The sequence below is a fragment of the Lampris incognitus genome, chromosome 4 (genome assembly GCF_029633865.1).
Source record: "Lampris incognitus isolate fLamInc1 chromosome 4, fLamInc1.hap2, whole genome shotgun sequence".
Classification (NCBI taxonomy): Eukaryota; Metazoa; Chordata; class Actinopteri; order Lampriformes; family Lampridae; genus Lampris; species Lampris incognitus.
The window spans coordinates 49,128,504-49,154,525 of record NC_079214.1 but is presented as its reverse complement, the minus strand read 5'-3'; the positions used below and the strand labels follow the sequence as shown (position 1 = coordinate 49,154,525).

Genomic DNA, 26,022 nt, shown 5'->3' with positions numbered 1-26,022 from the left:
TCCTGTAGTGAATTTATGGACAAAACCCTTATTAAAGATTTTAAATGTGTTTAATTGGCATGGTTTTCATTATATAGTAAAATGAATGAAGGCAAAAGGCTGCTCTGCTGATTGACTTTCATTCACAAAGTGACGATAAGAAAACATCGCTCAGCCATGGGAAATGTTACATTGTAGCTACTGAAATGATTTCCAGCTGCAATCATTGTGAGAAAATGACCCCCCCCCCCCATATAGTTCCATGGCAATTAATTTTGCTGCTCTGTTTACAGCCATTTGAAGCAGTCTGCAGTCCTGAGCTGTCCGGTTGCCAAACCACACTGTGATACAAACTGTCAAGACACACTCAATTTTGATTGTACTGAGAATAAAAGTTCATATATATATAAAACTTTGTTAAAATAAACACTCAACAGTAGAGAAAGTGCTGAACAAAGAAGGAGCAAAATAAGTCGGTGAGTGAAGTAAATTCTTTATGAGACTGTCTCATAAAGAATTTACTTGACTCACCGGATTCATATATACACTACCGTTCAAAAGTTTGGGATCACCCAAACAATTTTGTGTTTTCCATGAAAAGTCACACTTATTCACCACCATATGTTGTGAAATGAATAGAAAATAGAGTCAAGACATTGACAAGGTTAGAAATAATGATTTGTATTTGAAATAAGATTTTTTTTACATCAAACTTTGCTTTCGTCAAAGAATCCTCCATTTGCAGCAATTACAGCATTGCAGACCTTTGGCATTCTAGCTGTTAATTTGTTGAGGTAATCTGGAGAAATTGCACCCCACGCTTCCAGAAGCAGCTCCCACAAGTTGGATTGGTTGGATGGGCACTTCTTTGAGCAGATTGAGTTTCTGGAGCATCACATTTGTGGGGTCAATTAAACGCTCAAAATGGCCAGAAAAAGAGAACTTTCATCTGAAACTCGACAGTCTATTCTTGTTCTTAGAAATGAAGGCTATTCCATGCGAGAAATTGCTAAGAAATTGAAGATTTCCTACACCGGTGTGTACTACTCCCTTCAGAGGACAGCACAAACAGGCTCTAACCAGAGTAGAAAAAGAAGTGGGAGGCCGTGTTGCACAACTGAGCAAGAAGATAAGTACATTAGAGTCTCTAGTTTGAGAAACAGACGCCTCACAGGTCCCCAACTGGCATCTTCATTAAATAGTACCTGTTAGAACTCACCACTTCCGGCACTGTGACCTCACAGATCATCATCGACTTCCTGGACTCTCTCTTCTCTCGCTGGGGCCTCCCAAAGACCATCACCACTGACAACAGCCCTCAGCTGGTCTCTGCTGAGTTCACTGCTTATCTCGAAAGCAAGGGCATCCGTCATATATGCACTGTGTACTACCACCCCCAGGCCAATGGCGGCGTTGAATGTTTTCACCAGTCACTGAAGAATGGCCTCAGAGGACACATGGCCCAAGGGTGCTCTTTCACGCAGGCCATCCGTCACACTCTGCTGCACTATCGGGCCACACAGCACTTGACCACAGGCGTCTCCCCAGCCTCTCTCAAGCTAAGCCGGGAACTGTGCATGCCCCTTGACAGGCTCCGCCCCTCCACACCCCAGGCACCTCCCTCTGGGGTCAGAGTCTCAGTCACTCATCAGCAGACGCGGATGAAGCAAGGTTTGACCAGTCAAAACGAACCAGGGTGCCAGACATCAATGTGTCAGACTGGGTCAGGGTCCGCAGGCCCCACAGGGACAATAAAATGGCTTCATACTGGTCCTCTCCTCTCCAAATCACCCGTCAGCTGGGCCCAGCCACCTACCTCCTCAGCGATGGCACTCAGTGGCACTCCAGTCGTCTACGGAAGGTGTCAGCTCCGCCACACACAGCTGGTGACACAACCTTAGCCATTCCCTCAGCATGGCGAGACGCCCCGGGGCTTCATGCAGCTCCTACACGGGCCCCAGACATTCCTGGGCCTCAGCTTCCCCTGCCTTCTCCCTCCCCACCTCGGCCTGCCCAGCCTCAGGCCGCCCCGCGACCTGTTCGCACATTTTTACGCCCTGGCCACCTAGAGGACTTTGTGTCAACCTTTCATGTTTGAAATCCTGCCGGGGGGGATGTTATGTCTGCACACATCGACAGTGCTGCATTTGATTTGGTGCTGTTCTATTGTGCTGGGATCGATTGGTGATGCCTGTGGGCTCTGGGTTGTTTGATCGGGTCTGCCTGTGATGCTGGGTTAGTCTAAATAAAGAATGCAATGTAGAGGTTGTGTCGAGCGACAGCGCTGTGTCCTGACGTGATTTCTAAATACAATAACAGCCTTATTCCAAAATGGACTAAATTCCTTTTTTTTCTCATCAATCTACACACAATACCCCATAATGACAAAGTGAAAAAGGTTTTGTAGAAATTTTTGCAAATTCATTAAAAATAAAAAACTGAAATATTGCTTGGACATAAGTATTCACACCCTATGCTATGACATTCAAAACTGAGCTCAGGTTCATCCTGTTTCCACTGATCATCCTTGAGATGTTTCTACATCTTGATTGGAGTCCACCCACAGTAAATTCAATTGATTGGACACGATTTGGAAAGGCACACACCTGTCTATATAAGGTCCCACTGTTGACAGTGCATGTCATTGTAGAAACCAAGCCAGGAAGTCAAAGGAATTGTCTGTGGACCTCTGAGACAGGACTGCATCGAGGCACAGATCTGGGAAAGGGTACAAAAACATTTCTACAGCTTTGAAGGTCCCGAAGAGCAAAGTGGTCTCCATCATTCGTAAATGGAAGAAGTTTGGATCCACCAGGACTCTTCCTAGAGCTGGCCGCCCAGCCAAACTGAGCAATCGGGGGAGAAGGGCCTTGGTCAGGGAGGTGACCAAGAACCCGATGGTCACTCTGACAGAGCTCCAGCGTTCCTCTGTGGAGATGGGAGAACCTTCCAGAAGAACAACCATCTCTGCAGCACTCCACCAATCAGGCCTTTATGGTAGAGTGGCCAGACAGAAGCCTCTGCTCAGTAAAAGGCACATGACAGCCCGCTTGCAGTTTGCCAGAAAGCACCTAAAGGACTCTCAGACCATGAGAAACAAGATTCTCTGGTCTGATGAAACCAAGATTGAACTCTTTGGCCTGAATGCCAAACGTCACGTCGGCAAGAAACCAGGCACCTCTCATCACCTTGCTAATACCATCCCTACAGTGAAGCATGGTGGTGGCAGCATCATGCTGTGGGGATGTTTTTCAGCGGCAGGAACTGGAAGACTAGTCAGGATTGAGGGAAAGATGAAGGGAGCACAGTACAGAGAGATCCTTGATGAAAACCTGCTCCAGAATGCTCAGGACCTCAGACTGGGGCGAAGGTTTACCTTTCAACACGACAACGACCCTAAGCACACAGCCAAGACAACGAAGGAGTGGCTTCGGGACAAGTCTGTGAATGTCCTTGAGTGGCACAGCCCGAGCCCAGACTTGAACCCCATTGAACATCTCTGGAAAGACCTGAAAATAGCTGTGCAGCGACGCTCCCCATCTAACCTTACAGAGCTCGAGAGGATCTGCAGAGAAGAATAGGAGAAATACCCCAAATATAGGTGAGCCAAGCTTGTAGCTTCATACCCAAGAAGACTTGAGGCTGTAATCGCTGCCAAGGGTGCCTCAACCAAGTACTGAGTAAAGGGTGTGAATACTTAGTATGTACATGCAATATTTCAGTTTTTTATGTTTAATAAATTTGCAAAAATTTCTACAAAACCTTTTTCACTTTGTCATTATGGGGTATTGTGTGTAGATTGATGAGAAAAAAAAGAAATGTAATCCATTTTGGAATAAGGCTGTAACATAACAAAATGTGGGGAAAGTGAAGGGGTGTGAATACTTTCCGGATGCACTGTACATACACACACACACCCATACATACACATCCATATACATATAATTTAATAATTATGGGGATTGAACCCTTACGCCTGATTACACTATATGACATTTCAACCTGTAACACTTCGATCACAGAACGTTTAATCAGTTCATTAGGATACAAAGTTTATTGACAAAAATGTTTCATCACTCATCTAAGTGACCTCTTCAGTCTCATTGGACTGCAGGTATCCCCACCCTTATATACAATACAGTGGTATAATGACCGAAAACAACGATCAGTTTTATATGCAAACTGCAGTGACCATTCACTAGAGTTACAATGGCCATCTGTACTATTCACAGAAGATTTGGGAATAGATAAAATCACAGCATTGTAAAATGGTGATGGTGATTACCTTTCCTGGATTATTGAGCATACATCAAAACATTTTGTAATCCTGTGATTCATGTTCATCCCTTATTTTCCTTTTTCTATAAATGCTAAAAATTAAGAAAAAGGGAAACTGGACAGATGAGAAAAGGAAATCACTCAGTAATAATATGTCAGCACAAAAGAAGGTAGAGAATAAATAGATGTCAAACACAGACTGGGCTAACACACAGATCAGATCACATTAAACCCATCATATCAGGCAAAAACTATATATATGAAAAAAACAAACAAACAAAAAAACAATAAAATTAAAGCCATAGATCTATTTCAAATTCATTTACTACTGCACTTTTAAGATGCCCAATTTGAATTTTGCTGTCAGAAGGCAAGTGCTTAACAGTACATTTTAATACATCGCTTCAAAACTACACCCTCACAAGATCACCTCTATGTTTAACATTGTTTACGTGTGTGGGAAAATGTTATGTATCTCCAGATGGGGACAGATGGAGCATGATGTTGAGGTGTATAAGGCGTGCACAAGGCATGGATTATGCAAGTCCATATCACAAGTCAGTGACTGTCGATGGTATAAAAGGGAACGGAGGACCTGTGGCAAACCAAGCTGAAAACTTGGCCTTCCTCTGGATCATCTCCTGCCTTGCCTTCATTGGTGCTGCCTATGGTGAGTTTGATCAAAGTTTGACCTGCCCTTCTGAGATAGTTTAAATCAACAAAATACTATTACTATTATAAAGCAATAATGTTTAATTATCATCTCCTTTTGAAGTTTAATCAAGATATTACAATTGTTTTAATGTAGTTTCTTCATAAACCTTCATAAACCTGATTAATCTGGACACTTGGAGTCCAGCTCAATCAGTCCTTCTGGGATTTTTTTTAATTTATATACAGATATTTGATTAAACTGCATTCTCTTCACAGCATAAAAATCAAGCATTCAATAAATGTCACAAATTGACACGTTGATATATTCAAGAATAGTATCAATATATTCTAAATCTATTAATGAGAGAATATCATTAGTCGAGGTGGTGGTTTTCTCGCACATATTTCTTCCTTAACTACGACAGTTAAGTTGCATCTACTGGCCTCCCAAAAAGTTTTCCAAAAGTGCTTATGAATAATGGCATTGCTCTGCGCAATCTGTTAAAATCTGACCACTGGTCCATCTAACTTTTCTGTCTGCATACCTACCTGCATTCAACTAGTGATAATGTTTTAGGGTGTGTGTTTTTTTGTTTTTTGTTTTTTTGCATTGCTGTGTGTAGAAATGAATTATGACAACCTAGTAAACAATTAAACATATTTGTTTCCCCCTATCAGGCTGTGGCAACCCAGCCATCCCTCCAGTCATCACTGGTTACTCCCGTATTGTCAACGGTGAGGAGGCTGTGCCCCACTCCTGGCCCTGGCAGGTCTCCCTCCAGGTGAGTTCACAATTCAAGACTGACATATGTAAAGAGACATATAAAGGAGCTGTACACCAGCACACATATTCTGTATGAGACCATTATTCCAAGTCTATTATTCTGTATTGCATAAATTTGGGTGATCTCATTCATGGTCAAGATTAACTTTCCTTAGCCCCTTGGCACATTGCATGCTGTGGCATTGTGTAAATGCTGACCAAACATCATTAAGTTTGAAAATTCAAGGCCTTGTAAAGTGTATGGGCACTGCAAAACCCCAACGTAAACCCCTACTCTCGTGAATAAAGGCTTTTCATTATTCTGTGTTATATACTAGGATTACTCTGGTTTCCACTTCTGCGGTGGCTCTCTGATCAATGAGAACTGGGTTGTGACTGCTGCCCACTGCAATGTCAAGTAAGTTCAGCTGCTGCTACACCAGTAAAATAAAAAAAGATCCAATGCAACATGCACAAACGCCAAATATAAAGTTTATTTTCATTGTGAGTCACTAGGTATAAAATAATTTGCTGAATTCCTAACATTATATTTGCTAATCAATGTGAATTTGAATTCAAGTGTATTGCAATGACTGAGTGTTTTTGCAAACACTAATGGCTACATGTAAAATAGCCATGTTCTCTGAACTAAATTGAAAAGCCATACTTAACTGAAAAATGCTGCAATAGTCAACTCAGCTAAATGGGACTGAATTGCATCAGAATGAAGTTAACTGGATGAACAGAACTTGATGTAATTTGATTTAATTCACAGAATTTACTGAATTGAACAGAAATCAAATTCTCATTCCAATGATCTGAAATGGTTTTAGTTGAATTTATTAAAATTGAGTCAAAAATTTTAAATGATTTTTTAGGACCTCTCACCGTGTGATCCTGGGTGAGCACGATCGCACCTCCAATGCTGAGGACATCCAGGTTATGAGGATCGGCAAGGTACAACACTACTTCTGTTGTGTACATCAACTTTATGGGGAATTGTTGTTCTGTCTATATCGTACAATGCTGTCACTCTGATCACACTATTGGTTGCTTGTGAAGTCATTGAGCACCACTGTCTCCTCCTCCTCTAAAGGTGTTCAAGCACCCCCGCTACAACGGATTCAACATCAACAACGACATCCTGCTGATCAAGCTGGCCAGCCCTGCTAAGATGGGCATGCGTGTCCCCTGTGTGTGTGGCTGAGACCGGAGACAACTACCCTGGAGGCATGAAGTGTGTGACCACCGGCTGGGGCCTGACCCGCCACAATGGTAAGGAAATGCCAAAACAAACCCTCTCTCTAAAAAAAAAAGAGAAAAAAAAGACTTACTAGTCATGTTTCCATCCAACTTTCAAATGCAGTTCAGTGATTAAATGTTACAAAAGTGAAAAGCAATCAGAGGTACATTGCTATCAGATCTGGTTAAGCGAATAAAACCCTGAATGTGGGCCTACATGTTCTACATCACATGTCCATGCTTCCACACCAGCCAAAATGATGGCCAATTTCAGGTTAAGAAACAGCTGATCATGTGATTAGCATTTTTTTTTCATTTAGCAAATGCATATTCATTGCAGCATCTTTGCACCCCGCACCATTGCCTTACTGTTTCACCTGGAAATAGTCATTTCTTGTACATATAACAAAAGATTGTTGTGTTGTTATTCTATATAAGTACATTGACAGCCACTAAACTGGAGTCAAATTCAGTGTCAGCCGCCTTGACGATCCGCTGCAGAGCTTTCTGGTCTACTGAGGTGCAGTTGCCGTACCACACTGAGATGCAGATGATCAGGATGCTCTCTATGGTGCAGTGGTAGAAGTTGGTGAGAATTTTTGGGGGTAGACGGGTGCTCCTCAGCCTCCTAAGGAAATGCAAGTGTTGTTGGGCCTTTTTCACAAGGGCCTGGGTGTTTAATGCCCACAAAAGGTCCTCGCTGATGTGGACTCCAAGGAATTTAAAGCTGGAAATACACTCCACTTCCACCCCATTGATGTGTATGGGAGAGTGGCTGCAGCTTCTAGACGTCTTGAAGTCCACAATCAGCTCCTTTGTCTTCTGCACATTAAGGACAAGATTGTTGGTAGTACACCATGATGTGAGGTGCTCAATCTCGTCTCTGTAGGCCGTCTCGTCATTGTTGGTGATACGGCCAATGACTGTGGTGTCATCTGCAAAGTTAACTATAACATTTGAAGGGTGAGTTGGCAGGCAGTCGTGGGTAAAGAGGGAGAAAAGGAGGAGGCTCAGAACACAGCCTTGAGGGGCACCTGTGCGGAGGGTAAGGGTGGAGGAGGTGTGGTCACCTAACCTAACAGACTGAGGTCTGTTGGTCAGGAAGTCCAGGATCCAGTTACAGAGAGAGGGGTTGAGGCCAAGGGAGAGGAGTTTGGTGGTTAGTTTGGCGGGGATGATAGTGTTGAAGGCAGAGCTGTAATCTATAAACAGCATCCATATGTATGTGTTGTTAAGTTCAAGGTGGGTCAGAGCAACGTGCAGGGCAGTGGCAATGGCATCCTCAGTAGACCTTTTGGGACGGTAGGCGAACTGATGTGGGTCGAATGTGGGGGGATAATGTTTTTGATGTGAGCCAGAACCAGTCTCTCAAAGCACTTCATGGCAATGGGGGTGAGTGCTATGGGTCAGTAGTCATTCAGAAATGTGGATGTTGGTTTCTTGGAGACAGGAATGATAGAGGTGGTCTTAAAGCATGCCGGGACTTTAGATTGGGACAGTGAGAGGTTAAATACAGGTGTGAAGACCTCAGCCAGTTGGTCGGCACATTCCCGGTAGACCCAACCCGGTATGCCGTCTGGTCCGGCAGTCTTCTGTGTGTTCACTCTGCGCAGTGATTCTCTGACCTCTGAGACTGATAGAGTGAGCACCTGGTTTTTTGGGTGGCTGGGGATTTTTGTGGCTGGGTCAGTATTGTCCTTGTCGAAGCGGGCATAGAAATTATTTAGCTTGTCTGGCAGGGAGGCATCATGGACAGTGGGACCGCGATTAGAGCTTTTGTAGTCTGTGGTAGACTGAATGCCTTGCCACATTCGAGAGATAGAATAGAGATAGAAATGAAGATAACTGAAATAATGTCTTTTAAAACGAAATGGGTTCTGATGTGTGACATGATAATGACAACATAGGAAACTTGGACCAGGCTAAGAACATTATACCTTACCTTTCATGCCTGTCTAACATTCGTCACTTTCATTGCTTATCACATTAATGGGCTTTTAAATTGCTGTAAGTGCAGTAAGTCGTTTATTTACACTATGGCTGGATATTAAGCATTTCACTGACAAGAAATGGGCTGAGTAATTACAAGCAACACAAGTAGAAAATCCATCCACTGTCTTTAAATGTGATTTTGTTTTTCTTTCCAAGAACAACATGTGCATTGCAGCAGTCATTGAATCTCAACTCCAGACATCAGTTTCACTGTTCATTCTTTTGATACTGGGTGTCTGTTTGCTATGTTTCAGGGTGACTCTGGTGGTCCTCTGGTGTGCCAGAAGGCTGGTGCCTGGACCCTGGTTGGTATCGTGTCCTGGGGCAGTGGAAACTGCACCCCTACCATGCCCGGTGTGTACGCCCGCGTTACTGAGCTGCGTGCCTGGATGAACCAGACCATCGCTTCCAACTAAATCCATCCTCATGACTCTTTTCAGTTTCATTTATGATCAATAAAACAAGTAACTCTCTAAAACAAGCATCTCTCTGGGTTTCCTGTGTGAGTAAATGACAAATTGTGGCAAATTCTATTGGAGTGTTCCTGCTGGGAGTCAGGGGGATTCATTTGCATATTACCCACAATGCAGCGAACTCAGGGGGCAGCTGAGAACCGTCGCCACTGCCGAGACGCGAACCCATATCTCCCGCACCGCGGACAGCAACGTTAACCAGTCGACTAAGGGGTCCAACTCATTAGCCGAGGGCTAACGTGTCTACTTAGGGGGGCAGATCACCAATGTGACATGGTCAAACATTGGACTCCTCAGCCAACCTTTTAGAGTTAACCAGCAACCTTTTAATGACTGTAAGACAAGCCAGTGATAACACACATAGGTTTGTATTGGTCTCAGCTTCCCCCTTTGAATGGCCACAGAACCGACCTCACCTATCTGCCTACTCTTTACGCCCATGGTGGGAAATAGCATGCTGTCCAATACAACTTTTCTAATAACGTCCCCATTATCTTCCACAACATCCCTGCTATCTGTAACAAATATGCGCCCGTTTTTAACATGTTCAATATCATACAACATAACACAAAACATTAACACTCTTCAGCTGCCCCTGTTCAGATCAGGCCTGCCGCCATTGTAGCTGGTTGGAGACTTGAGAACAGCAACGGGTAGATCGTGTCACAGTGCGGGCACTTGTGGTCCCAAGTGCACCGCTAGAGGAGATGTCACCAACCAAGATAGTGGAACTCCAACATCGGGATAGCCACCTGGGACCCGTGATACGCTGGCTAGCGACATAAAGAGGCCCCAAGTAGAGAGATGGCAGATCCCCACTTACCCACCACCAAGGCATTGCTGGGACAGTGGAACTCACTCATGCTTCATGAGCGGTGCCTCTATCGGGTGTGGGAAGAGCAAAGGAGGGGAAGCAGTGCTTGGCAACTAGTTGTTCCCAGAGCACTACAGCAGCAAGTGTTACGCACAGTTCATGGCCCCCCTGGAGTGGGACACTTCGGCATTACCAAGACTCTGCAGCAGCTGCAGGAAAGATTCTACTGGGGGAGGTACCGGCGAGACATGGTGCAGTTCTGCCGTAACTGCAACACCTGCATAGTGGTAGTGAGGATAAAAATTTTTTGGCCCTCTCCATCATCAAAGTTGCCCATCCCTGCTCTAGACAGTCATGTATAAACTTCTGGATTGTTTCCAAATCCTTAGATAATAGTATTTCTGCTAATATCTTAACTACTCCATTAACTGACCATAAAGCTATCTCAATACGCATTAATTTTATTTCAAGTTTGTCTTGCTACAGAGGCTCTGCCTACTGGAAAATGAATAGTTCTCTGTTGGATCATAGTTGTCTCAAATCTGAACTGGAGAGGCTTATAAATCACTACTAGACAAAGGCATGAAATGAAAGGAGTTTTGGTCTAAACTTGGAGCATCTAAAATTTGAAGTTGGTAAATATTTAAGGCGATATGGGCACCTCTCTTGCTAAATTAAGATGTGCTTTGTAAGAATCAGTCATTTCAGAAATAATCTCCCTTTCAAAATGTCTTACAGATAGTCTGTCAGAAGAGGAAAGATTAGATTTGTCTAAGCTACAACATCAATTAGATGAAATTTACCAAACTAAAGCAGAGGGTGCTTTTATTCGATCAAAAAAAGTGGTGAGAGCAAGGGATGCAAATATCTGCCTATTTTTTCAAACTTAAAAAAATCACAAGCAAAGCATAACTCTAATGTTCAGCTAAACATAGAAGGGTTTCTTACAGATAAACCAGAAGAAATATCCAAATTTTGTTACGAGTATTACTCCACTTTATTTAAGTCTCACTTTAACAGAGATGCATTACTGCCTTTTTTCGGTTCATCTTAATAATGAATCAATCAGCCAATAAGATCAATCATTCTGTGATTCTCCTATCACTCGAGATGACATTTTAGATGCTATTACTCACCTTAAAAATAATAAGTCACCAGGCAATGATGGAATGACATCTGGATTTTAAAAGCTTTTTCCAGAGTTACTTGCACTATTTCTCTTTGAGGTTTTCTCAGAAGCTATTAACCTGTCTTCACTGCCTGCCAGCTTGACACAAGCTGTAATCTGTCTCATACCCAAGCTGAGAAAAGATTTGCTATATATTGGCAATTTGTGGCCTGTAACATTACTTAACAATGATTATAAGTTGTTTGCTATAGTCTTCGCCAAAAATGTAAAAAGGCCCTAGACTCAGTTATTGATGAAATCCAATCAGGATTTATTGACACATTTTTAATAATATAAGACTGGTTTTTGATGTCATTGATTATTCTGACTTTATTACAGATGATAGCTTTATACTTTTTGATTTCTATAAAGCATTTGACACAATTCAGCACCCCTTTATATTTTACTGTTTGGAAAGGTTTGATCTTGGGGAAAACAAATTGTGATGCCATGAAAACTCTTTAAGTAAATGGTAATAGCGCTGTGAAACTACAAAATGGCACTACCCAAAGATTATTTCTTGAAAGCGGTATTGGACGAGGGTATCCTGTCTCTGTTTACTTCTTCCTTCTTGTTTTACAGGCTTTCTGTCACTTCATCAAAACAAGTAATCTGGAGCATATCTCTGTTGCTGGTAGGGATATTATATGTCAAATGGCTAATGATACATCCTTATTCTTAAGAAGTGCTTTACAGATACAGCCAGGTGTTACTCTTATAAATGTTTCCCGAAGCTTCAGGTTTGTGCCATAATCTTAAAAAATGTGTTATATGCTTTAAAAAAATGTGAGGTAGCATCCTTTGCAGACATACTACATGTTAAAGATAAAATCACATATTTAGGGATCATAGTATCAAAAAAATCAACAGGACAGAGTTTTTCTAAATTCAACCCAAAGATTGACAAAAGCTAAAACCAAATTCTATTTGTGGCTTAAAGGGTATCTATCATTGAACGGTCGTGCACTGCTGTCCAAAGTTGAAGGAATATCCTGCCTTACCTATGTTGCCTCTTCAGTTAATTTAGATAAAACACTGCTAAAACTGCAAACCAGCTGTTATTTAATTTTCTGTGGAAAACCAAGACACATTGTATGAGAAATCTGCAGTGTCAAATTCATGCAAAATGGTGGTTTGGATTTCTTAGATTTTCTACATTGAATTACACATTTAAGATTAAAGGATAAAACATTTTTTTATAAAAATGATTAATCGATATAGAACGTTATTTCTAAGTTTGTTTTTGACCAACTTGGTGGCCTCCCCTTCGTTACTAATATTTAATTATAAGACATGAAAAAAATTCCTATTAAACTATTAGAATATCGAAAAACAAGCTTTTTTGTCATGGATAATGATCTACAAGCACAACTTTTCCCTTCAACGTTATTATATCTGAAACAATGGTGACATTTTATACAAAAAAACAGATCTATCTTTTTAAAGAATTGGTTTGAAAGGAACATTGTTTTGGTGGGTCAGCTGCTCAACTCACAAGGTCATCGCATGACTTACAGTGAATGTATCTCCCATTTTAATTTTCTAATATCGACTAAAGAATATAACCTTGTAATAAGAGCAGTGGCTATATGGCTATATAAAGGTGTTCCTTGTCCTACTGAAATGTCATTACATCACCCTAGTAACACTCCTTGTGGTAAAATCTGTTTTGTACCATCTAAAAATAATAAAAGAGCTATACATTCCTTACTTCAGCAAGACAGTATTTCTATCCCTTATGTCACCTCATACTGGAATAATTTTGTAAGTGATATTCCATAACAGAAGGCTATGGGATGGCGATGAGATATTTGTGAGGCAACAGACTCACAAATATCTCATCGTCACCAATAATATAAAGGAGGTGCCATTTCCGCTTGTAAACAAATTCTATCTTGTAAAACATTCTCTTAAAAGATTTGAGAATGATATTGTTTCATGTTGTTTGCTCTGCACATCTTGACACTGTGACTCATTTATTTTGGCATTGTTACTACACTAAAGTCTATGGCAAGAGGTTTCTCAGTTTATTGATGTTACATTTATGGCTGATTTTACTTTATTGTATAAACATATCCCGTTTTTTCTTTAGTTATAACAGAAAGAATGAGAAACAAGTGTACATCATAAATCTTATTATCTTAGCTAAGTTTTCATTTTCAAAAATCTAAGTTTGCCAACAAAGAAAAAAACTATCTTCTCAGTTTTTCATAAAGAATGTGAGCTGTACTTAAAAACTATTAAATTTAAATCCTGCGCTGAGGGCTGTAAAAACTGTTAACGAGTGTATTTTTAATGTCTGTATTTCACTAGTCTGTTTTATTTATGTATTAATGTTCTTATTTTTGTATTCATTATTTTATTCTTATTTTAATTACATTTTATATTTTCTTTCTATTTCGTATGTTGTTTGTGAACCACTATACGTGTGTGTGTGTGTGTGTGTGTGTGTGTGTGTGTGTGTGTGTGTGTGTGTATATATACATATATATATACAAGAAGAACCCCACTACAATGTAGCGGTTTGGTTATCCACCCGTCTATCTCCCTCCTCTTCATCCTGCCAGCTAACCGCCTTCCCCCTGCCCCTAAACCCCTCCCACTCCAACTCCCTCCCCCCAAATGCTCAGAATCATCTGAAATGCCGAGAAAATTGGTTTACCCCCCCACTCCAACTCCCTCCCCCCAAATGCTCAGAATCATCTGAAATGCCGAGAAAAGTGGTTTTTAGCCATTTTTAGAAAAATTCATATTTTGCATATTTATGCATAATTATGCATAATTTTAATTTTCTGGGATTTTTCCCTTACTCTCTGAGACAATACCTACCACCTCCAAAAAGAATAAGGATCATAAGTGCTTTAGTTTCCGTCCCGCTATCTACACTAACACCACACACACACACATTACGAAAATATATGAGTAGACATATATATATAAAATCCAGTGAGTCAAGAAATTCTTTATGAGTGTCACAACCCCTCTCCCTTGACATCTGCTCACCCCTCCTTCACTCTGGCACACCTGCCCATGGTTTCAATCAACACACCTGCTGGCCATCAAGCAATCACCCTCACCTTTAAGAAGCCTCCACTGTGAACCAGTCTTCGCTGGAACGTAGCCATTCACGATTTGTTGCCTAAAGGGTTATTGCACATCCAGTCCCAGTCCTAGCCTGCATTCTTCGATGTTCATAGTTTTTGCATTTTTGCCTGCCTGTCTGAGTTTTTGCTCTCTGCTCTTCATGGACTTCAGCCTGCCAGTCTCCCTGCCACTGAGCCAACTCCTGCTCTACTCCTGGGATCTGCCACTTCAATAAAGACTTGATTTTTTCCTTACCCGGTTGTCCCGTCTGCTCTTGGGTTTTTCCAGATACGTGACAGTGAGACAGTACAAGCCTGTTTCATGCCATAAGCAATCATCAGCTGTCAATAAAGCTACTCGTGAAAGAACAATAAAGCTACTCATGAAAGAACAATAAACCTACTCATGAAAGAACATACCTCTTACTGCCTCGTCATGCACATCACGTGCACAACGCCCAGCGGGGAAGGAAGAGGTGCGACATTCAAAAATTCAAAAACACGTGATCGCTAACGGTACAATGGGGGGTTGGTATTTATCTATTGACATGATTTATTAATAATTACAAAATAGGTGCTTAAATCTATGTCTGCAACTGCTGGCCAATTCATTCCTGTTATTCAATGTGGACATTTCTTGTTTGCAAATGATAAAATATTTTATTGACAGCTGATGATTGCTTATGGCATGAAACAGGCTTGTACTGTCTCAATGAATTTACTTGACTCACTGGATTATTTTGCTCCTTATTAGCTGATCACTTTCCCTACATATATATATATATATATATCAACACGGGTACAGGAAGAAAAAAAGGGAAAATAAATATATATGCTCCAGCATCCCCACAACCCTGAAAGCAGGATAAGTGCATTTTGGATAATGGATGGATGGATATATACAGACTCTCAATAGTTTCAAGAGATTTTTATCTGTCACAACAACATACAAGTACGTTTGGTGAAATGCTATTGCATCAAACTCCCAGGCAGTGCACAATGCAAGTACAAGAAATTATAAAAGCTAAACAAATTATATTAGATAAAAATAAGCAAAAATATACAAGAAATATACAGAATAAGCAAAAAAGTAAACATGGTTAAAAGAACAATACGAATAAAGTGAAAGCAGAATTTGTATACTTATATGTATATTGTCCTTCAGAATTTATTGTTCATTGTTCAAGGATAGCCTGTAGGAAGAAACTCTTCCTCAGTCTCTCAGTGCATGATTTGTGGCCAGATCTGGCACTAGAGCAAATCAATAGGACGGGCATTTGTTTTTCATGAGGGGGCACACAAAATTACCACAGCAACCGCACAACAGCAATAACAGCACCACTGTCTTAGAGCCCTGTATGGATCAGAAACTCCAGCCCTAGCCCAACCCTGGCATGTAGTGTTCAAGCCCTAGCCCGCAATTTACTCTGCAATTTTCAGCCTGAGCCCAACCAAAGACTAACACCAATATCACTTGAAGCTCGCTCTGATGCACGTGCTCTCTTATGCCCCTTCTCTCAGATACCTACAAACACACAAATATGGCATGGTCAACTGTCACGTGTACTGCACACATACATAATATTTATAATATAGGGTGGCACGGTGGTGCAGTGGTTAGCGCAGTTGCCTCACAGCAAGAAGGTCCTGGGTTCAAGCCCCAGGGTAATCCAACCTTGGGGGTCGTCCCAGGTCATCCTCTGTGTGGAGTTTGCGTGTTCTCCCCATGTCTGTCTGGATTTCCTCCGGGTGCTCCGGTTTCCTCCCACAGTCTAAAGACATGCAGGTCAGGTGAATCGGCTGCACTAAATTGTCCCTAGGTGTGAATGTGTGTGTGTATGTGTCAGCCTTGTGATGGGCTACTAGGACGAGGCCTAGTCCAGCTCGAACTGACCTTCAAGACTACCACTATCAGGCTGGATGCATACCTGACAAAAACAGATGACCCACTCCTCTGAACAGTAAAACATCAGATCTACTCCATCAATAAAGAGGCTGCACAATTCAAGAAAGAGCTTGATGTCCCAGAAACCCCACCAACAGAAAATGAGGCAACTACCATTTACACCAAACGAGTGAAACAGAAGGCAAAACACCATATCTGATTCTGATACATTGCAGCAACTGCAATATATCAACATCAGAATACTTTATTCATCCCTGAGGGGATTTTTTTTTCAGAAAAAAACCTGGGAGGACAAAGCAGTCCATGGGAAGTATCCAAAAAGAATAAAAGATGCAGAGATGGACCAACAAAAGACACACCAGTGGCTGAGGAGCACCGGACTGAAAGCAGAGACACAGGGCCTGATAATCACTGCGCAAGACCAGGGCCTGGCAACCAGATCATATCACCATCGCATCATCAAAGATGTAACAGACCCAAAATGCAGAATCTGTGGAATGTATGAAGAAACCATCGACCACGTTGTCTCAGGCTGCCCAGAACTGGCAAAGACCAAGTACAGGTACAACAAGGCAGCAGCATACCTGCACTGGAAAATCTGCAGGAGTTACAAGATCAAGATGACTGAGAAGTGGTATGAATATCAACCAAAAACAGTCACTGAGAATGATGATGTCACCATCCTCTGGCACATGCCCATCCACACTGACAGAGAGATAAAAGCCAACAAGCCTGACATCATTATCAAGGACAGGAAGCAGAAGAGGTGCATGCTCATCGACATGGCAATACCAACAACAAAAAAACACCTCAGTGAAAGTCACAGAGAAGCTGACCAAGTATAAAGACCTGGAGATTGAAATGAACAGGATGTGGGGCATGAAGACCGAAACAACACCAGTGGTCATCGGAGCTCTAGGACTCATGAAGAAGGGAATGGAAAAGTTCACCAACCATATCCCAGGCAACATCAACATCCATGCAGTCCAGAAGATGGCTCTACTCGAAACAGCCCACATATTACTACAAGTACTGTCAATCAATTGACATCTGCCCTATAGTGCCTCAGGTCCATAGTTTGGACCCGCCGCTACACAATGCAAAACAGGAAACATGACAATAATAATAATATAATAATAATAAGCTCCTGCAACCCCCTGTGCTTGTATCACATCGAATGCTTTCCTCCAAGAACACTGGAATTTCAGTGTGCAGCGCAAAAAACCTCGCCAAGCACTTCCTACAGCTCATCCATCTGATCTCAGTGTGCATCTGTAAATCCCCATAAGTGGCACCCACTTCATCCAAACAGGCTACAAAATTCCTATGATTGAGAGACCTGTTCCCCCCTCGAATGAGATTGGTAACCTTGGTAACTAAATCCACGACATGGCTTACGTTCATTGTCTTGGCACAGGGGGCCTCCTGTAAGATCAAAATGAAATAGGATTTAGCCCGTGATAAAAAATTCTCACAAAGAAATCCCACATTCATAACCATATATTAATAGTTAGCTAGCAATAAAGTAATGGTTTGGAGACAGTGGCACTGACGAAAAGACAGGAGGCGGAGCTGGAGGTGGCAGAGTTGAAGACGCTAAATTTTCATGGGTCTTTCGATCGTGATGTCACAATGCCTCTGATCCTTGGAAGATGGCGCCCGGCGTCGTGTTGCCCTTGGAAACGGCCCAAGTCCGAAAGACCGATTAAACTCGAGAATGGGTTACGCTTTTTTTCTTTCCCTTCTTGGAAGGGAAGCGAAGGAAAGCACATAGAGGACTTAACCAAGAGGCACGGGATGGCCTGGCTTGCAGCAGTGAAACGCAAATCGATCACGCTCAAATGCATTTCGGTGGCAATGTTAGTGTGTTCTTTGCATTTTCACAAAGGTAAGCTTTCCTTTCACTCACACACACATAACGTTAGCTAAGGTTACCGTACAGTCTCACAGGCACAGGGCTGTTAAACTGATTGTCTAACTGCGTTAGATGGATGATGATAACATTGGCTAACGTTGTACTTGGATATGATTTGAGTTAGCTATCAGTGACGTGTAGTAAGGGGAGGCAGGGTAGGCAGTGCCTCACCCAGGCTAATAAGGAAAAAAAATGAAATATCATAATAGTTAATAAAAATATGTATGTATTTATTTTGTATTTATTTCTTTAACTTTAATTTGTTAAGATTGTTGTAAAAGATAATAAAAAAATCATGTAAAACTTGTTGTTTTATCAATAAAAGGCATGCCCTATTCAGGATGGCTTACTTCCAAAGCTAGTATTTGTGAATGCAGGCTGCTGAGGCAGAGTCTGCTTGTGCCTCTCTCTGGTGTGTGAGTAAGTACTTACTGCCTACCCAGGCATGGACCTCACTGCACATTACTGTTAGCTACAGTGGCTTGCAAAAGTATTCATACCCCTTGAACTTTTCCACATTTTGTCACGTTACGACCACAAACATAAATATATTTTATTGGAATTTTATGTGAAAGACCAACACAAAGTGGCACACAATTGTGAAGTACAAAGAAAATTATACATGATTTAAAACATTTTTTACAAATAAAAAACTGAAAAGTGTGGTGTGCAAAAGTATTCAGCCCTCTTTTCTCTGAGTGCAACCAATTGCCTTCAGAAGTTGCCTGATGATTGCTGAATGATCGAATGTTGACCCAATGACTAAATAGAGTCAACCTGTGTGTAATCTAATCTCAGTACAAATACAGCTGTTCTGTGACGGCCTCAGAGGTTTGTTAAGAGAATATTGGGGAGCAAACAGCATCATGAAGTCCAAGGAACACACCAGACAGGTCAGGGATAAAGTTGTGGGGAAGTTTAAAGCAGGGTTAGGCTATAAAAAGATTTCCCAAGCTTTGAACATCTCATGGAGCACTGTTCAATCCATCATCCGGAAATGGAAAGAATATGGCACAACTGCAAACCTACCAAGACACGGCCGTCCACCTAAACTTACAGGCCGAACAAGGAGAGCACTGATCAGAGATGCAGCCAAGAGGCCCATGGTGACTCTCGACGAACTGCAGAGATCCACAGCTGAGGTGGGGGAATCTGTCCACAGGACAACTATTGGTCGTGCACTGCACAAATCTGGCCTTTATGGAAGAGTGGCAAGAAGAAAGCCATTGTTAAAAGAAAACCATAAGAAGTCCCGTTTGCAGTTTGCCAGAAGCCATGTGAGGGACACAGCAAACATGTGGAAGAAGGTGCTCTGGTCAGATGAGACCAAAATTGAACTTTTTGGCCTAAATGCAAAACGCTATGTGTGGCGGAAAACTAACACTGCACATCACTCTGAACACACCATCCCCACTGTCAAACATGGTGGTGGCAGCATCATGCTCTGGGGGTGTTTCTCTTCAGCAGGGACAGGGAAGATGGTCAGAGTTGATGGGAAGATGGATGGAGCCAAATACAGGGCAATCTTGGAGGAAAACCTGTTGGAGTCTGCAAAAGACTTGAGACTGGGGCAGAGGTTCACCTTCCAGCAGGACAACGACCCTAAACATAAAGCCAGGGCTACAATGGAATGGTTTAAAACAAAACATATTCATGTGTTAGAATGGCCCAGTCAAAGTCCAGACCTAAATCCAATTGAGAATCTGTGGCAAGATCTGAAACCTGCCGTTCACAAACGCTCTCCACCTAATCGGACTGAGCTTGAGCTGTTTTGCAAAGACGAATGGGCAAAAAATTCAGTCTCTAGATGTGCAAAGCTGGTAGAGACATACCCCAAAAGACTTGCAGCTGTAATTGCAGCAAAAGGCGGTTCCACAAAGTATTGACTCAGGGGGGCTGAATACCTTTGCACACCGCACTTTTCAGTTTTTTATTTGTAAAAATTTTTTTAAATCATGTATAATTTTCTTTGTACTTCACAATTATGTGCCACTTTTTTTTGGTCTTTCACATAAAATTCCAACAAAATATATTTATGTTTGTGGTCGAAATATGACAAAATGTGGAAAAGTTCAAGGGGTATGAATACTTTTGCAAGCCACTGTATGATCGATTTAGCTCGCTATGATAGGAACGATTAATGATCCATAGTGTTAACGTTAGCTAGGTAATATTTATGCAAACGTAAACAATGTCTCTGATCCTTGGAAGATGGCGCCTGGCATCGTGTTGCCCTTGGAAATGGCCCAAATCCGAAACACCGATTGGGAGTGACGAAGAAGGACAGGATTAGGAACGATTATATAAGAGGGACCGCTCAAGTTGGACGGTTTGGAGACAAAGCAAGAGAGGCAAGTTGACATGGCTTGGACATGTGTGAAGAGAGATGCTGGGTATATTGGGAGAAGGACGCTGAATATGGGGCTGCCAGGGAAGAGGAAAAGAGGAAGGCCAAAGAGGAGGTTTATGGATGTGGTGAGGGAAGACATGCAGGTGGCTGGTGTGACAGAGGAAGATGCAGAAGACAGGAAGAGATGGAAACGGATGATCCGCTGTGGCAACCACTAATGGGACATTCAATGCCGCTCTGTTGGAGGAGCCCGGCAAATCCAGTGCGTCTTCCTCGCATTGATGGTGTGCCATCAGTAACAGCTGAAAACTTGTCAAAGCCCCTGCTCGCTTACAACACTTTTAACGGCATTGAAAACACCCTTGCCCTTGGTAGTGTCATGCAAAGATACCAATTTCAATAACTCCTCGTGCACATCAAATTAACTGTCAATGACTCTTGTGTAAATGAGAAGCAGGCTAACATCCATCACATCTGTACTCTCATCCAATGCTAAGAAGTACTTGCAGTCACGTATGACTTGTTTTAGCTTTCCCTCGACATGATTTTGAACGTCAAAAATTACCGTAGATATGGCTTTGGTAAAAAGGCCCTGATGTCCGAGTATTTTTCCTTTGAGGTTAGTGATGATAGCGGCTCTGGCACCTCCGGTGTAGCTACATGCCATATTTGTCTTTGTGTGTGATATGGCAGCGGTGACTCATGTTGAAATCCTTCATGGCTTAATTTGTTTCCAGGCACACTAACCACATAGGTTTGTCTTTAAATTCCGTAAAAATATATTCTGTTCCATATTTTGCCTGGAAGACCCTGTTCTCTAGGTCAAGTTCTCTCCTAGTCATGTGTCGTTGCGGAAGAGGCCCGCCAAGATCATGTGCAAGCAGTTGCTTGGTTACAGGCCTCTTGTGTTTTGAAGGAGCGCCCTCTATCAGTGGACAGTATAATTACATCAGGATCCGGTTCAATTGGTCAAATGGCCCGCTTGCTTCCAACGCCTGTGAAACCAACAATTTGGAAAGTGACCTGTGGGCCTTACTGAGGACAGGGGCCGAATGCGGCCCATGGGCCGCCAGTTGCTCATGTCTGCTCTAAATGGACAAATGTAAAATAGGAGAAAATACAAAGGAGTGTGTGATTAGTGTATAGTTTTGTTTTTTTTTCTAAGGTATTACACAAGTAATCAAAACATAGGTCACAGTAACCCACTTCACAAATCTTACTGAAGGTAAAAAGAAAATGACTAAATTCTGACAGGCTGGAAGTTGATGAACTCCGTTTCTGGAATCTCCTGACAATTGCACTGTGTTGCATGTAAAGAAACATCTTGTAGTCTTTAAAAACTACATCTTTCAAACAGTAATGTCAAATGAAGTAGTGGTATTAAGAGCAGTAATAAAATTACAATAACAGCTCTTTAGAGAAAGTTTTATTTAACCTATTTCATTCTAGTACATTTGTTAGATATACATAAGTCATATATGTCTACTGTTGTCTTTTCTCAACAAACTTTTGTCATGCCTTCTTTAATTGCACAACGATTGACCAATCAAATAACACTTAAAAAACGCAATTCACAATTTGTTTAACAGCACCAGAGGGACCCCCCACACACACACACACACACATACAATAATTCATGTTTAATGATGAAAAAACCCATTTCATTATTATCATTCCACGCATCTTTTTGGCAGTTCTATAAATAGTTGACATGTTAAACTCTCTGCTGAGGTTGTAAATCAAATTTGAACTATAATGTATGTGAATAAAAGCAAACCAAATGTGATAGTATGAATTGATGATCAAGTTGTGCAACAGTACATTAACATGCATGAGGTCAAACACAATGTAAGTGTACATTTTTTTTTGCTCTTTAAAATGTAACCGAGGGCGTCCGAGTGGCGTGGCGGACTAGTCCGTTGCCTACCAACAGGGGGATCGCCAGGTCGAATCCCCACGTTACATTCAGTTTGGTCAGAAGTCCCTACAGACACAATTGGCCATGTCTGCAGGTGGGAAGCCAGACGTGGGTATGTGTCCTGGTCGCTGCACTAACGCCTCCTCTGTCCTCCTCTATCTCCTCCTCGGTCGGGGTGCCTGTTCAGGGGAGAGGGGGAACTGCGGGGAATAGTGTGATCCTCCCCACGTTCTACGTCCCCCCTGGTGAAACTCCTCACTGTCAGGTGAAAGGACGTGGCTGGTGACTCCACATGTATCGGAGGTGGCAGGCGGTAGTCTGCAGACCTCCCTGGATTGGCAGAGGGGTGAAGCAGCATCCGGGATGGCTCGGAAGAGTGGTGTATTTGGCCAAGTACAATTGGGGAGAAAAGGGGGGGAACCCCCCCCAAAAAATGCAGCCGTAGGATCAGGGGAGAGGAGCAGCATTACCCAGTGAAGAGGGTAGTAAAACGCAAAAGGCTGAAGGTTTGCTTTGCCATAATCAGAGGTCAAAAATTTCAGTTAATGTAATTTCAAATAAACTGTTGCTACGGATGCACCTCGTGGATTTGAATGTACCACAACTTGAAACTCTATAAAGTCATGTGACCATATGTTTACTTGTAATGGTTTTAATGTTTTTCAGGGGAAACTGTCACGTATCAGGAAAGAACCCAAAAGCAGACGGGACAACCAGGTAAGGGAAGAATCAAGTCTTTATTGAAGTGACCGATCTCAGGGGTAGAGCAGGAGTTGGTTCAGTGGCAGGTAGACAGGCAGGCAGAAGTCCATGAAAGGCGACGTTCCAGCGAAGACTGGTCCACAGTGGAGGCTTTTTAAGGGTGATGGCGATCGCTTTGATGTCAAGGGAGAGCGGTGATTGCTTTGATGGCCAGCTGGTGTACCGGGGTGAAGGGGGGGGTCAGCAGGTGTCAAGGGCGATCGCTTTGATGTCAAGGGCGAGAGGCTGATTGCTTTGATGTCAAGGGAGAGAGGGCGTGACCAGCTGGTGTACCGGGGTGAAGGGGGGGGGGGTCAGCAGGTGTCAAGGGCAATCGCTTTGATGTCAAGGGCGAGAGACTGTGACAGTACCCCCACTCCAAGGGGTGCCACCGGGCGACCTACCAGGCCCGTCAGGGTGCGTCCTGTGAAAGTCCCGGATGAGGTTCGCGTCCAGGACCAGGCAACGAGGGACCCAACACCTCTCCTCCGGGCCATATCCCTCCCAGTCCACGATATACTGCAGGCCGCGACCGCGGCGATGAGAGTCCAGGAGACGACGAACGGTGTAAGCCGGATGATCGTTGATCATACGAGAAGGTGGGGGCAGGGGGGCCGGAGGAACTAGAGAGCTGGTAGAGACAGATTTGAGGCAGGACACATGGAAGGAAGGGTGAACCCGGAGAGTGCGGGGCAGCTTCAGACGGACCACAGAGGGGTTAATGACTTTGACAATGGGAAAGGGACCAATATACCTGGGGGACAGTTTTTTAGCGTCCGATTTCAAGGGTAGATTCTTGGTAGAGAGCCATACCTGGTCACCGGGGGAGTAGTCCGGAGCAGGGGTGCGATGACGATCCGCCAAGCGCTGGTAACGGCCGGAGGTCCTGAGCAGTGCAGCACGGGCTCGCCACCAGGTCCGACAGCACCGACGGACATGGGCCTGGACAGACGGAACCGGAATGTCTACCTCTTGAGAAGGAAAAAGGGGAGGCTGATAGCCGTAAAGGCATTGAAAAGGGGACAACCCAGTAGCAGACGATGGCAGAGTGTTATGGGCATATTCTACCCAGGGAAGTTGTGAGGACCAAGAGGATGGGTTGGCAGACATTAGACAGCGGAGAACAGTCTCCAGTGCCTGGTTGGCCCTCTCGGCCTGGCCGTTGGTCTGAGGATGGAACCCCGATGACAGGCTGACGGTGGCACCGATGGCAGAGCAGAAAGCCTTGCAGACAGCAGAAGTGAACTGGGGGCCACGGTCAGACACTATATCACGGGGAAGACCGTGGACCCGGAAAACCTCCCTGACCAGCAGATCCGCAGTCTCTCGGGCCGAAGGCAGTTTAGACAAGGGCAAAAAGTGAACAAATTTGCTGAAGCGATCAACAACAGTCAGTACAACGGTGTTACCGTCGGAGGCGGGCAGACCAGAGACGAAATCCAAGGACAGATGCGACCACGGATGGTGTGGAACAGGCAGGGGGTGCAGCAGACCGGCACTGGCCCGAGTGGAGGGCTTATTCTAGGCACAAACAGGACAGGCAGAAACAAAAGACCCAGTATCCTCCGTCATGGAAGGCCACCAGAACCGCCTACGGAGGAAGGCTAGGGTACGGGTTACTCCAGGATGGCAGGTGAGTTTGGAAGAGTGAGCCCACTACAGCACACTAGATTTAACAGCATCTGGAACAAACAAGCACCCGGGGGGACCGTTACCTGGGTCAGGCTGAGTCTGTTGTGCTGCCATGACCTCCCTTTCAATGTTCCAGGTGACAGCCGCAGCCGCAACCACACAGGTAGAGGGAACGATGGTGTCAGGTTGGAGCTTGGGCTCAGACTCCTCCCCATGCACACGAGACAGAGCATCGGGCTTGGCATTTCTGGAGCCAGGTCTGTACGTCAACGAAAAATTAAAACGACCAAAAAAGAGCGCCCACCTGGCTTGGCGCGCAGTGAGTCGCTTTGCTGACTGGATGTATTCCAGGTTCTTATGGTCAGTCCACACTATAAAAGGAAGCTCAGACCCCTCCAGAAAATGTCGCCATTCCTCCAGTGCCAATTTCACTGCCAGGAGCTCACGATTACCCACATCATAGTTCCTTTCAGCTGGGGAGAGATGGCGAGACAGGAAGGCACAGGGGTGTGTCTTGCCATCCTCACTGGAGCGCTGAGAAAGGACCGCCCCCACCCCAATCTCAGAGGCGTCCACTTCTACAATGAACTGCTTGGTTGGGTCTGGCTGGATGAGGATAGGAGCTGTGGTGAAGCGGTGCTTGAGGGCTTGGAAAGCTGCCTCTGCTACAGGGGTCCACAGGAACTGTCTGGAGGTGGAGGTAAGGGCAGTTAGTGGGGCCGCAACGCGGCTGTAATTGCGGATGAACCGTCTGTAGAAGTTGGCAAACCCGAGGAACCTCTGAAGCTGCTTACGGCTGGTCGGGCTTGGCCACTCAAGAACCGCTCTGACCTTGGCGGGGTCCATTCTCACCTGCCCATCGGCTACGATGTAGCCCAGGAAGGTGACTGAAGGGGCATGGAATTCGCACTTCTCTGCTTTTACGAAAAGGCGGTTCTCCAGAAGCCGTTGAAGGACTTGGCGGACGTGCATGACATGCTCTGACAGGTCTCTGGAAAAAATCAGGATATCATCCAGGTAAACAAAAACGAAACGATCCAACATGTCATGTAGGATGTCATTGACCAGACTCTGGAAGACAGCTGGGGCATTAGTGAGACCAAACGGCATCACC

The 26,022-nt window shown here is 43.6% G+C and overlaps 1 pseudogene; it reads left to right on the top strand.

The window, feature by feature from the left end:
* The first annotated feature begins 4,788 nt into the window (after positions 1-4,788).
* Positions 4,789-9,284, top strand: LOC130112057 (chymotrypsin A-like; annotated as a pseudogene).
* The last annotated feature ends 16,738 nt before the right edge of the window (positions 9,285-26,022 follow it).